The sequence below is a fragment of the Protopterus annectens genome, chromosome 3.part1, assembly GCF_019279795.1.
Source record: "Protopterus annectens isolate FY-2018-M chromosome 3.part1, PAN1.0, whole genome shotgun sequence".
NCBI lineage: Eukaryota > Metazoa > Chordata > Ceratodontiformes > Protopteridae > Protopterus > Protopterus annectens.
This window is the reverse complement of record NC_056732.1, coordinates 971,932,860-971,948,670: the sequence shown is the minus strand read 5'-3', so window position 1 is coordinate 971,948,670 and position 15,811 is coordinate 971,932,860.

Below are 15,811 nucleotides of genomic sequence, written 5' to 3'. Positions count from 1 at the left end.
TTTTTTAACATTTAAAGTCACTAGGTGGCAGTATCGTATCACATACATACATATACATTTACTTTTTTAGAGTCTGAATTACATAATTTAAAGATTTTAAATGTTAGTTATTGGTGTAATGAATTATATGCTTTTCATTAAATTATCATGGGAATTATCATGAATTTCTTTAGATTTTGTATACATTTTTAATCTAAATTTGAACACGTATTTTTAAGCATCATGTTTAGCAATGAGTTTGTTTTCTTATCTGTTTCATTGTACTAATTGTTTGTTGATTTTAATGGACAGCAATTAAACTACTAATTGGATAGCGTATATAAACTGGCATGTAATTTTAACTTGTATTGATTCTGATGAAGACTTCTGTCGAAAACGTACTAGGATAATTGCGTTATTGTGTTTTAAATAAAAACAATTCCTTTGAGTTTCCAGCTGTGTTGCGGGCTTCCTTTGTGGTTGTTTGGGCAATTCCTCACGCTTACTAGTGTCTTTTTATTGCCTTCATCTTTCTTTTTGTTACAGAGGGTGTGTCCCTGATTTGAATAGAGTAACCAGTGGTCATATTCCCTGGGTCAAAGATCACATACTGTACTCCATGACCATGATAACTCATCTTCTCCATCATAACCAGAAGCTGCAAGTCCTCCAGTGTCAACTCATGACACTTCTGCTGTGGTGGTGATGGAGAGAGAGAATCAGCATTGAACAGAGCAAAGCACAAAAACCCATGTGAGTATAACCCAATACAAGCATACGTTAAGACCAGAAGTAGTAATACTAGTGTTTTCAAATTAAACATTTATACCTTGTACAGATGAGCATGCAGACTGAATCCATTATATTATTTAAAGCAATCACATTTTCCAATTCTGACAGTGAGTAAGAGGGCAAGGGAAAGAAAGTGTACTGTAATAGATAAATACTGTTACTTAGCTAGGCATCTCCAATGGTTATCCATGAAGCACAATGAAGCTCTGCAACAATGGTCAGTACCACAATGTGGAACCTTGTGAGGGTATCACTGCCTCTGATAGAGTACTGAAACCCCTCCAAATCCATCAGAGGTGACTCATCCAAAAGCCTAGATCCCATCAACCTACCTTCCCATGCCAGGCAAACACCTTTTTTTTTCCACCGCACAAGTAATGTCAGTGGTCCTGTGACAGATAAGTTCATTCATATAATTCTGGCCACCAAAAGCATTAATTGTCTGCCATAGGATCTTTCAAGACACAGTCTTGGTAGGACCAGTCAGCAGCCCACTGCCCAAAGAAACATCAGCCATGAAAAATGAGGACCTGAAGTAGCACTTCATTCACTGCCTCTGAGATTGTCGGCTTATGACTATCTTGTCAATGCTCTTTTGTTTATTATACTTTTGACATTACTCTGCAGAAATGGAAAGCGTGACTCGTGTCTGCTGCAGGCAACCCTTACCAGACTATTGTAACTTCTGTGTGTATACCATGCTGCTGCTTTATATAACAGTCATATTTCTTTCTCCAGACTGTTTACCTGATGTCAGACCCACAACATTCCATTCACTGATAAAAAAAGACTTTTGCATATTCTGTATACTTCATATGGCTCCCTATTGGAATTTTGTCACTCAAAATGCTGAGTGCTAGCAAGCCAAAAAAAAAAAAGAAAAAAGAAACAAACAAAAACACAGGAGAAGAATGAATCTCAAAAATCACTCTTCTCCTTTAAACTTCTATTTGCAACCCCATGTGAGGGGTGAAGCCTCCATCCCCAAAAGCATATATCCCATCTCTGAGATTGCCATACTTTGTAGAAAAGGGAATATTCTGAGAAATGGCATCTCAGAATTAGTATATGTAAGTAATTGTGAACTTGAAACCATTCAGTCTCTATATTTTAGGACTCCCTACAGCAGGTCCCAACATTTCATATGATTATCCTTCATATCTATAAAACATGCAAATGGTTTGACACAAAATGTTGTTTCAAGGCAAGCTTGAATATATTCATATGTGCTGTAAGTACTTGTGGATGACTGTGTTTCCAATTGGGGCTAATAATCTTTCAGCGCAACCATTGCCTTACACATGAACTAACACTCTCCCTCTGCACATGTAGTAAGCCTAAAAAGTAATATCAGAACTACTTTATTATGTATTTAAGTCAAGGTCCCTGTAACTAGTAACCATACATGAAAACATGAAGTTGGAAAAGTACTACTTACCTTACTGAAGCCGGGATTCAACACCTCTAAGCAATCACTAGAGGAGTCACTAACTTTAATTGATTCCTTGCAGCAGAACACATTCTTATGTAGCAGAATGTGGCTCACTGCCTCCCCTTGCACTCATATTACACACAAATTTGAGTATTCTGACATGGTGATTATGCAAATGAGGGATCAGCTAATTACTGTTTCTAAATTGCTCAATTTCTGTGTTGTGCTGAGTAGCAAACTTCTCTTTGAATTTTACATAATGTCATCCACATGCCTAGGCACCCACAAATAGCACTGGAGATGTGCAATTCATTCTATGGCTCCAGGGGAGTATATTTAATTCTACATGTAACCAAATGGAAATGCACATTATACCCTGTGCATTAAAGAACATCTAATAGTCAACAGACTTAAACCAGTTACAACTGATATACATTCATATCTGCTCTCCAAGTGGTACATTCATCATAATGTGGGCACAATCAATGGCTCTTTATACTACAGGGAAATGGCCTATGTTGTAAAAAACTTTCAGGATTTTTGTTCTGTCTTCAGTGGTACATAGATACCACATATTCACCCCCATGTGCTAAAAGCATGGCATCAAAGAGCTGATGAACTATGCTTCAGTTGGATGCCTTGAATAAGCCCACTGTGTTCTCCAATGACCTCTAACAGGTCTCTTTAGCTAATATTCTAAAAGTCACTCATATTTTGATATCCAGTTGGATAGGTTCTCCATGCATCCTATGGACCTGCTTATGAGGGTAACACATGTCAAATAGCTCTTCCATTGTCCTTCTGTCCACATGACCACAGTCCATAATTTCAGTGTCATGGAAAGCATATGATAAATATGAATGCAACACCATCACTACCTTATTCCCAACTCTCCAGTTGGGAACTTTATTGCAATGTGGGCATAGTCTTTCTAATAAGTTATGTAATAGAAAGCCCACATTACATTGGCTGTTTTCTCTGTACTATGTGGAGACCACATATGCTCCTCCATATGCTATAACATGGCATTGAGGAATTGATGAAGTGCCTTTGAGGCTGAGATACACCCACTGTGTTTCCTGTTGATTGCTGAAAGGTCGCTGTAGCCAGTATTCTGGAATGCACTCAAACTTTGGTGCTTACAGGGATAAGTACTCTACACATCTCACAGGCCTGCATAGGAGCATAACACATGGTACATCTGTCCACATGGTAGCAGTCCATAATTTCACTTAAATGGATAGCATGGCATATTAAGCATGGAGGGATGAGAGTGCCTCCGAGGGTGGTAATGTGCAACACTGTGAATACCATCAGTGAGTACAGCCTCCTGCATATACAGATTTACTAGTACTTTGGCTACTTGGTATGTTTTTGTGGTCTATCTCCCATAACTCCATATTTCAGCTATGTTCAACAGCTCTGAACTTAGATTATTTCTGCATGAAATATATGCATTCCTGAATCACTGCTTTATTTATTTATCCTCATTTGAATCTGTGGTTGCTCACATTTTAGTAGTGTTACCCATTACCATGTCATTATACCACCTTCATGTAAGATGAGGTTGTGATTTTCTTGGGTTTCCGCATTCATGCTTAGTATGTCTATAATCACCCCTAGTCTGCTCATGGCCACTCACTGAACTAAACTGGCTACCATGATGAGGAAACTATTCCTAAATTCCCATCCACTTACTCAAAATTCTTATTATTCTTCTAGTACAGTAGTGTATCTGTATCTAAAATATTCATACGTTCCTTTATGACATTCCATGTTTACACTGTCGTTGGTTAGTTGTCATCTCAGACCAAATTCCTTCTTGGCATAATAATTCTAGCACTTTGAACCTTACTTCCTATTTTTTCTGAAAGGAAAACACATTTATTTGTTTATTAAAGAACATACATGAAACGTATCTGTTTTGTAGGACAACGGAATGTGTCGTGCTTCAAAGCTGAGTATAATGCCGACTCAGTACTGAGCAACATTAAAACTATCCTGTAACATCATTTTAGAGTAGGAATCACGCAACATAGGATCACTTTTGTATGCTATTTTATCAACAGTGCAGTGGAAATATTCATATACTGGTCCCACCATCAAAGTGACCATTACAGGATACAATAAAGGATACAGGATGAGGAATTATGTAATCTATCTGTATTTTATTCTCATTGCATTAGAAATGATTTTTCATCCATCACGTGTAACTACCAGGTTTAAGTTACTGCAGAATATTTGGCAAAAGCTTCCATCACTCATCATTAAAAGTGCAAATAAGACTCTACAAATCAAATTTCCCTTGAGAAAGAAATGTTTTCATATAAAATACTTAGTGCCACTTCTGTTTTCTCAGACTTAATTAGTTTTGACAGGCAAAAGCTGTTTACTCAATTAATAACACTTTTTTCTGTGTCTATGGGATATCACTTTAATAAATGTAAAAACACTTGAGCATAGCTCTCAGTGCCATCAATCAAAAATCAGGGAACACAAATAATGAGAGACAAAGGCACTAAATCACATTAATAAATGTAAAAGCACTTGGCAAATGGCTCTGAACTCCATCAGTCAAAAATCAGAAAAACAAATAATCATAAACAAAGGCACAGTGCTGAGATACTTTTATGTAATACTTGTATTAAGAACTTACCAAACTGATAGAACTAAAGAACTTCTTTTAGCATGTATTTTCAAAGCAATTGGAGATCAATTTCTGTAATGAGTAACATGATTTAATTGCCGCTCTTTTCTTATTTTGCAGCAATATGTTACATATTTCTGACAATATGTTCTAAACTTTTTAGACAAAACTCTACTGAAAAATGAACACCTGGGAGGCATCGATATGAATAAAGACAGTAGATGGTAGCTAAAAGCCACATATTTCTTTTTATAATAGAATGTGCAGTATTTTGTCAATCAAGAACATCATTTAGTATTATAATTGCACTTGTAAACTTGTCTAATTTTTTTGACTTTAATGATCATTTTCTTTTTTTACTTTTAAATTAACAGATCTCAAATGCACTTGTTTTGTTGATACCACCTTTCCGAGATGAGGAAATAATAAATAATCAGATGCACTTGCTTTTGTCACTGTTGAACATCTGACTCATATGAAACATCACAAATTTCTTCCTTGGTCAAAATAACAGCTAATGCTGAAAAATACAAACGCTTTCGAAAACAATCCACGTCATTAGCTAGAAAACAGAACATGAAAAACATGGATAAAAGAGCTGAACTTATGTTTTATACAGCACTTGATCAGTCAAAGACCATCAAGAATAGAAATGAGCATAAAGAAAGCAATATCACACTTGAGAAATGTAATCCCGGAAGAATATGTCAGTAGTCCTATTCAATTTAATGTTTCAGTATATACAGCCTTTGTCAGTCTTGATATAATATACCTTGCGTCTGTAGGAATAAAAGGTTAATTACTTTGCTTGTCAGAACAGGTGCAAATAGACTGGCTGTTCTCAACTATGGCCTGTCAGTCAATTGCCACTCACATAACTATTCTTGCTTGCTGGTAACTGTGTTCTCCAAATGAATTTCTCTGACAGCTCATATTCTTTTGAATAAAACACTGCGGAAAATAGCTTGTTGCATAAATTGTGAGGTATATATTATTCAATTACACTGCTTTATTCTGCATCTAATATTCATTATTCATCAGTAGGCAGTACAACTTTTCATTGTGGTTTTCTTTAAAGGCTCAGGTACATTTCATTTGACTTATATGTATTGTTCTAGAAATGTTCATGCAATGATTTAGTAAAACAGTTCCCTTTTTCTAGCACTTTAGGCTTTATAAATTAAATATTGAGAGTTTCTGATATAAGTTGTCCGAATAAATAAATATTAACCATCAGTACAACTTTTGTTCTGGAATCGGGACTGATTTTTTTTCAACTTTAACGTTTTTTTTCCTGAATATTTTGTTTTTTCTATTTCAGCTGTATGAGTATATAAACTATTACCAGCATAACACAGCAATGTGAAGTATGTGTATTTTAACAATATAGGGACATTTACATTTTTGATGATTCAGGATGTTTTTAAATTAAAATTATCCTTTTTGTATTTTAATACTCACATGAACATTTATGTAATGTAGCATCAATCTATGTGTGTCTTACAAAAGGCATTCTAAAATAAACTTAGGGTCACATTAATTAACAGCTACACTAAGTGCTGCTATCATGCCAGAGGCACTGTGCATGGCTAACATGATAGCATTCTGTCAGTTATTTATTGAACAGCTCTACATGTTATGCAGAGCTTCAAACCAAAGAAAAACAGTAGAGCATATTAATGACAGCATAAAGAGCTGAATTACATGCTAATTAACCAATCCAACATAGTGGGACTATTTAGGAAGCTATAAGAAAATTGTGTATGCTTAGTGCTCACTTTTGCCCTGAATTCCAAAGCTCTTTGGAATACAGGTACAATTACACTTAGGAAAGAAAAATGGTAGGGGTTGCTGCTGCTAACATTATGCTGTATGTGTAGCAGGCTTTAAATCAAGGTGCTGCAACCAGACCTCAGGCAAGAAGAAGAAGGGTATTTAAACCCCATTTGACTTATCGGGTCTATATTACAAACCCGAACGCTTACCTTTTAGAATCCCTAAACGTCGACCCGTCCTTATCGAAACACGAAAACATCGAACGTTCAGAAGATCGAAACCAGAAACATCGAATTGTCATGGTTGCCCTTCTGCGGTATAGCTCCATAAGTTAAGTGCGCAATAGTTACGGACCTTAGGGTTAGGGTGCGGGTTAAGGTAAGTGCATAGATCGTAATGTATTTTAGATTTAGTGTAGGGTTTTGTTAAGTGTATGTGTGTGGATTATTTAGTTTGTTTGGGTTTAGCTTTTTAAGGTAAGTGTGAGATAGTTACGGACCTTAGGGTTAGGTTGCGGGTTACGTTAAGTGCATATATGGTGGTATATGTAAGATTTAGTGTAGGGTTAGAAGTAGGGTTTAGTTAAGGGTTAGAAGTAGGGTTTTGGTTCGTGTATATATATAGTTTATTTAGGTTGTTAGTGCAGGTAGTATGTAGCGGGTGGTGGGGTGGGACAAGTATGACAGTTCGACGTTTGAATTTCACGGTTGAGGGCGTTCGGTGTTTATGTGGTTCGATGAGGAGGGGTCGACGTTTAGGGATTTGATAAGGTAAGCATTCGAGTTAATAATATAGACCTGACTTATCATGGATTGCATGACACAGGAATTGCTGAGCAATAAAAGGTGGGCAGAGAAGCATAGGAGGAACAAAGCAACTCTGCCACCTCCACATCAGGACCCAGGAAACCTATAGAGACCCCAGCCCAGTTGAAACAAAGATATGTGTAGCGTTACATATACCAGCTACTGGTACTTTCTAGAGACCCAGAGAGGCTATATTACATGTTTCACAGGCATCAGCCTCTAGAATATTACATCAGTTTTTAAATCCAATGCAATGCCACAACATACAAGAGATCACATCTGTTTCCCACACACCCCACAGGAAAGAGCAAGAACCATGCAGGAATTTTGTGCAATAGCACACTTCCCTAAAGTGTTGGGGGCCATAGATTGCACACACATAGAAATAAAATCACCACCCAGTATATAGAAAAGGAGGTACATCAACAGAAAAGGATAACATGCGTTATACTGTCAGGTTGTCTGTAATATCCAAGGGATCATCTGTGATACCTGTGCAAATAAACCAGGGAGTTTTCATGACTCACACATACGGCACAACTGAAAGCTGTACACAAGGTTTGCTAAGGGTCACTTTCCACAATGGCATCTAGTGTGGGATGCAGGTTATGCACCAGAGCCCTAGCTCATGGCATCATGAGAAACCCACAGAACCCCACTGAGCAAGGATATAAAAAGAACCACACTCAAACTAGGAATATCATAGAACATGTGTTTAGATTGCTCAAATCGAAGACCTGGTGTCTAGACATATCTGGAGGTGCACTGCATTATGACCCAGGTACCTCTGCCCAAATTCTCACTGTTTTTGCCATGCTACACAATATAATTGGCAGGAACCAGCTTCAACAAGGAGAGCAAGGGTCAGGATCACAGTTTCAAGGAATAGTGACAGGGTCTGGAGCAGCAAGAGCTACAGATAAGGAGTCTGAGGGAGAACCACCAGCTGTAAATAGTGCTGGCAGAAGGAGAAATGTACAGTATGTTCTGGCTCTGGCTAAATGGCAAAGGATAGCAGACACATTCACTATCTAGGTCAAAGCCTAAGATCTCATGCACACACAAATATGAAAATGGTTGCTTGTCAAACTCCACAACCTTTACTTAATCATGAAAAAGTTGTATTCTGACACCATCAGACAGGGACAATCCCCCAGGACACAATTTGTACCAGCAGTAATGACAACGTTAGTGCTGAACCTGTAAGGAAAAAAAGGTTACATAACCGAATACTCTCATATGGAAATATGTATATGACCCTTTGCAGAGCACTTGTCTGTGGTATACAGTTATGTCAGTAATAACTTGTATGACTGCTATTTGCAATATACATCCATGTATTCTTCCCAATAGTATGCATCAAGCATTTTACTTGGACATTGTCTATAAACAATGGAACATATCAATTATGCCATCATTTACACAAGTATAACAAGAAGCAAGACTGAAGTTCCTATGCTTTGACTACTTTACTTACAATACTAACTGAAATGCAATGAAGTTTAACAATTATATAAGCAATCATTCACAAATGAGTAGGAACAGGAGATCAAAAACTTTCTTCTTTTATATATATATTGATAGATGCAAACTTGTAAGTAAGAGCATAGTCCTTATCATTTGCACAGTGTGGTTGGGAGGATGACAGAAGACAAAACTGGCACCAAAGAAGTGAGTGCGGGAGAGTAAGAAACATGCACTTATTAAAGTATGCAATAGTCAGGGCCAGTTACAAGAGATGCATAGCACTCAACTGTACTGCTTAGGTAGCTTGCATCTCTGTGAGATGGTATGGGAAAGTGTTTATTTTTTCAATGTCTGTGTGTGTCTGCATGAATAGAATCAAGCACTCTGCTAGCACTACATCCTGACATCTCAGACAAGTGTGAGCCATGTATGGTAGAGAAGTCAGTTCAGCATGGTCACCTTCAACCACAAGAACTACCATTGGCAGGAGTTGCACTGCTACTTCTATGGCCCTGGCTAGAAGTCAGTGTGCTTCCTGAATGTGAGTGATGTCTGCTGGATGAGCTCTTCTCATAACTACAAACAGGACCATGACCCCATGGCCTACCATGTCTGGGTGTGGACACCGCAATCACTGATGGAGCAGTGGAAGTAGTGACATTATGAAAGCAGGATCTGGCATGGCCACATCTAGTAACAACAGAAGATGTAGTGGCACTCTGTCCATGTGGATGTTCACCCTCCCCAGCAAATGTTCCATTACAGACACTGCCTAATCCATTGTTCATTCATCCTGTCCAAGGAGTCATCCACACAGTTCAGGAAGTCATGCATGTCATAATGCAAAATGTTTAATACTCACACTATCTCTTTTGATGCCTTAGTGGAACATGCCTTTACCTCCATTACCACCCAACACATAAGTCTGACAGCAAATAATGACACAACAGCATCAGAAGAAGGGTGGAGAGCAGGCCTCCTCCAATCACATCTATCCACCCTCCTGTGTGGCACTTCACCCTAAAAATGGCTGCAGGGAATCAACCAGTTCTGTTACTGGAATAACCATATTACCCTAATGAACTGTATCACCCTAAACCTGTCGTATATCAGAGGGTTCCATGTCATGGGTATGTATAGACATACTCACTATGTCCAAAATATGGGCAGGGGATGAGGGACCCACAACCTCAGTAGCAAACTGACCCTCTACACTCTCAGAACGTGGTTCATCACCACCATCATCATCAGAAGCTACTGATATTCTGACATTAGATGGTAGGATCATCTATGACAGCAAGCAGTATACACAACAAAAAAGAAATAAGGAATGAAATTGATCAAAACATTGTTATATGAAAGTATGTCAAACTATAATAAATGTTAAAGTAATACAAATATTACCCTTGTAAGACATAAATCTACCTTATATACATTAATAACAAAAAAAAAAAATGTGTGCTTACTGTGTGCAGGTGGTCTTGCATACTACAATCCAGATGTCCCTTTATGTTAGGAAGGGAAAGGAAAGAAGGCTGAAAAGTATCACAATGCAAATGACACAAGAAGCAAAGAACAATCCCCTTTATGTGTACAGATTAAGAATAATTTTATACAAAAATCTACTGACCAACTGAATTCCCCCTAAGGCTCTCCTCTATCTTTCTATTACTGCGTCGTCTAACTCACACTTATCATTGGCTCTAGATATATCAGACATGTAAGATATACTCATATAAAGATATAGAAAATGACACAATTAGTTTTATTTTGCATGCCAGGAAGTTCTGCTTGAGACACTCTGGGTCTGTAGTCCACATTGGCACAAGCATCAAGATTCTGTGTGAACCCTCTACCAAGCTATCTGGATCTCTGACAGTGGAGAGAAACTCCTCTGTTTAAGTTAGTGGTGGTTTGGTAGCAGGACCACCCCCTGTAGTAGCCAGTCCCCAGGCAAATACAGCCACTCTATGGTGGGCAGAGGTTATCACATCACTTGCTGTGTGTCATATCTGGAAGTAAGTTCTCCCATGCCTTCTGACAGCATTAATTTCATCAACCACCTGCTGCCATATCTTGTCTCAGGCAGATGTGTTGCTTCTACTTCTCCCCAAGAGAAAAGTTCCATGTCAATGGAAAGCCTGGATAATTACCTCAATTTATGCATCAGTGAATTGTAGCATGTGGGGTATATATTTTATAAGCACCATATCACTGCATGAAATGAAACAGAAAACAGACATAAAATTAAATTTCTAATACACACACAAGATGGCTGTGAACTCAATTATGTATGAATGTATGCATCCATCATGCACTCATGCACATAGGAATTTAAATGGTCGTGCTCTGTATGACTACATGCAAGTTAAGACAGTCCCCACAACCAAGATATTAATAAAATAAAAAGAAATATAGCAGTGGTGCAATGCAGACAACAACTCTGTAAGTGTGTAATACACCACCCCATTAACAATACCAACTCACAATGTACAAGTAGAACTGGAGAAATCTATTATATTATTCACTGGTGTGGAGGGTAGCCAGGTAGATCATCATTCATCATTCATCACAATCAGCCTCCTTTTCCCCATTTTTTCTATATGGGGTCGGAATATCATGTTAACTGTTGCCAACTCTCTCAATTCAGTGTCACACTCCTGCCTTCTTCAACACTCATGCCTGACTGTGGCAGATCTTCTTTCACACAATCTATCCACCTCTTTGCTGGACATCCTTGCTTCCTCTTACATTCTTCCTGTCTGTCACAAATCTTTCTCACCAGATTGTCTTCTGCTTTTCTGCATGTGCCAACCACTGTAATCTGTTCTCTTTGATCTTTTTCTGCAATTGGAGCTACTTTGGCTTCTGCTTTTATGTCCTCATTTCTTCACCTGTTCCAAAGTGTGCTTCCTACCACCCTTCTCAGGCACTTCATTTCCATCACCTCTAGCTTCTTCAACTGTTCTGCCTTTACTGCCCAGATTTCTGTACCATACAGTAGTACTGGTCTCACCACTGTCTTGTACACCTTACTTTTCAGCTTCTTAGACATTCTTCTGTCATAGACTACAGCTGACACTTTATGCCACTTGACTGCAGCCCACCTGATTCTTGCTTTGACCACTTCATTCAGACTTCCCTTCTCCTCAAACTCACCTCACGGATGCTTGAAGCTGTTTACCTTTTCTCTTCTATCTCTATTCTCAGATTCTTCTGATTTTCCCATTTTGCTGCCATTACCACCATCTTATCTGTGCTTGTTTCATCCAATGTGCCTTCAGTTTTACATTTCATTCTCCTATCCTAGTCTTTGCTGAAGTTCTTGCTCAGAGTTTGCCTGTAATTACACATCATCTACATACAACTTTGTTGATCTGTCCCCTCCATCCTGTTTGTTAATGTAGACCATGATCAGTATGAACAGCAGTGGGCTCAGACATGAACCCTGGTGTACACCCACTTCCATGGAGAACCTCGCTGTGAGGCAGAACATTGTTCTTACTTGAGTCACTGGGTCCTTGCACATAGCCTGCACTATTTCTACCAATGTTTCTGGGACTTCAAACCATCACAGTACTGCTGAGATCAGCTTTCTTGGGACCTTGTCATATGCTTTCTCCAAGGGTAGGAATTCCCAGTTGGACTCTCTCCTAATCTCTAGCTTCTTCTCAAGTGCCTGTCTCACTGCAAACATTGGGTCAATTGTCCTGCATCCTGATCTGAATCCAAACTGCTCATCTCTCATCTTACATTTTACTACTCTGCATATCCATTTATCAATCACCATCTCCAGAACTTTCATGAAATGTGATAGGATTTTTATGCCTCTGTACTGCCCACAGTTGTAGATGTCTCCTTTGTTCTTGTACAGTGATATGAGTATGCTTATTCTCCAGTCATCTGGAATACACCTTTCTCTCAAACTGCTGAGTGCCCTCAGGAGCCATTTCTCCTTTATCTCACCCAGCATCTTTATCATATCTGCTGTAACCTCATTTGAGCCTGCTACTTTCCTTGACTTCATTTTCCTTAGTGCTGTTCTTACTTCTTCTATAATGGGCTCCTCTTCTTCTCTCATTGTAGGCTGTTTCTGGGGAGTACCGCTTCTATGTGGTTTTCTTTATTCAGAAACTGGTGAAAATACTCTTTCTATCTGCCTTTGATGTTCTGTGGACTGGTGAGCAGGTTGTTACTGCCATCCCTTATGAAGGTTGTCTATCTTCTTTATCTTGATGTCTTTGCCTTGCAACTTGATATAGTTTCTTTGTGCTATTTACTGAGTCACTTTCCAGAAGTCGGTAGACTGCCTCTGATTCCCTATTCTTTGCTATTGCAACCTCTTTCTTCCCTTCTTTTTTAGCCAACCAGTAGTGCCTCCTAGCTTGGTCAGTCTTTTCTTTTCAGGTAGATATCAAAATCTTAACATATCCTTTGAGCTACACATATAAAAATACCTTATGTGGCTACAAAGTAATACTACACTCTTCTGCAAAAACTGTTCAAATTCCAGGAAAAGAAAACCTACAAATTATGTCAGGTAGCATTCATTGCCAAACTTTGTAATGCAGATAAATAACTGATAAACATGGGCTATGCCAAGAGAAAAGGATAAAGAAAATACAGACAGATTAAAAATCATCTGGGCATTGCAATTCAGCCTTAATATTATACTGAAAGCATTCTGTAAGAAATAACAGTACATATTGACAAGAAAGTAGTTTAGAAAATAGAGAAATCACTAAAATATGTATTAAACAATATTGAGCTCTCTGGATCCATATTAAACAGTATTGAGCTCTCTGGATGCAGACAGTCTCCCCACAATGATACAAGTTCATTAGCTTCATGACTATTTTTATATGGTGCAGATTCAGCCCTCTGTGCACTGTAAGTATGGAAATGAGGTACTAAATTATTAACATTCCTGAATACCAGAATCTGCACTAAGTCAAGGGAAGGTAAACATGGTGTAGGGATTTACTTAACTGCATGCATGCACACTAGCATTGCAAGGATGATAATTAAGAAGTGTTACCTGCTATAGGCTTGCAGGTGCCTATGACTAATCTGGCTGTAGGAACAATCAGTGTTTCACAGTCTTTCCTCATTGATGTACACTTACTGAGCATGTGTTTGGGAGAACAGACTTACCAGAAAGTCTGAAAGAACATTGACTGCATTAGGAGGGCAACATTCCTAACATCCAATGCTGTTTTAATGACTACAGCTACTGCCCCTTACTAAACAATGTTGTACAAATTCAAGGGAGTATATTAAGTATTGATACAGATACCATGTGCAAAAAAAGTGAGACAGGATTACTATTAGGAAAGCATAGATAAGGGAATGCTGCACCATATAGAAAGAGAAGAATGGTATCCTAACAGTTGCCAATATCCCAGCCATCCAGACATTTACTGGCAAATCAGAAAGGACTGCATTCTTGACTTGTTTCAGTTGCACTTTCAGTGTGACTTCATACAATGTCATATTTTGAGTACATGTAAACACTTATAGTCCTCTTTAATATATGTCATTTTCTGTGGCAAATACAGGAAATGATTTTAAATGATTGCTCTTAATACCATGGTTTGATGTTTCAAATCCATACAGGTTTTTAGTCCTTAATAAATAAGCACCCATCCAGGCATGTCTAAGGGTCAGCTCCTGGTGTTTTCTCCTGTCTACCTGATGAATCTGGGCATTTTGGGGCGATGCAGCAATTGCCTCATGTACACAGACAACCCTCTCCTCTTACCACCCAACACTACAACCTGTGAGAGATGCACTTATATAGCCAAACTGGAAGCAAAGCTCTCTTCACCCAAGACTGGATGAGACAGTCAAGATGAGAAGGTAAACCCTTGCACGACACCACACTCATCACATAGTCCCTCAAAACCTACACCACTAAAACACACACATAGAAACATAAAACACACAAATACGTTTGCGGAGGCTCTCAAAAAAAATCTACCCAAGCAACAGGGACTTCCAAAGCAAAAATGCAAGAAAACTCCAACCCCCAACACAACCCAAATGACACATAGCCCACAAACTCAGTGTGCCACTCAACCACAGCCCATAAGGCATAACAGCGTACCCAATACACTAGTCATAGGTGACTCTATAGTCAAGGCACACTGATGCTTCACTCACCAGGCCAAACAAGGAGAAAGTTACTGTCAGCTGCCTGTCAGGTGCCAGGATCCACCACATAATGCATGCACTCAGGTCAGTCCACAACAAGTACAAATATGAATCTGTCATTGTCCATGTTGGTGTGAATGACCTGAGACATACCTCCCTGGACTAAATGAAAAGAGACATGGAGGAGCTGTTCGATCTTGTAGCCCAGGCAGGTATGACCATAGCCATGAGTAGCATCCTGCCGTCACCCAGAATGATACCACAGTACAAGGACAAAATGAGTGACTTCAACAACTGGCTAAGCTTCTGGTGTCATTCTATGGGGATCCAGTATAGGTCTGCCTGGGATGACATGATTGACAAACCACGATGCTTTGCCAGACACGGCCTGCACCTATCACCCTTGGGGTTCTGGATACTGGCTAAGGATCTTGCAATCCCTATAGTGCCTTTTTTAGGCAAGATTCAAATGACAAATTCACCACCATAACCTGTACAAGCAAGCAAAATCTGAGGGTAATGCTACTTAATGCTAGAAGTCTAAACCTCAAAATGCACTCACTCGAGGCACTCCTTAAAATGGAGAACATCGACATTTGGGCAGTGACAGAGACCTAGTTCAAGGCGCCAGAGAGCACCCCTGCATTACTAGGCTATAATTCATACCACACCTTTCGGCCACCTAACCCGGACCGAAGCACTAAAGGCGGAGGCGTGTCCATATTCAGTAAGGATATCCACACCTCCAGGCTAGTTGCT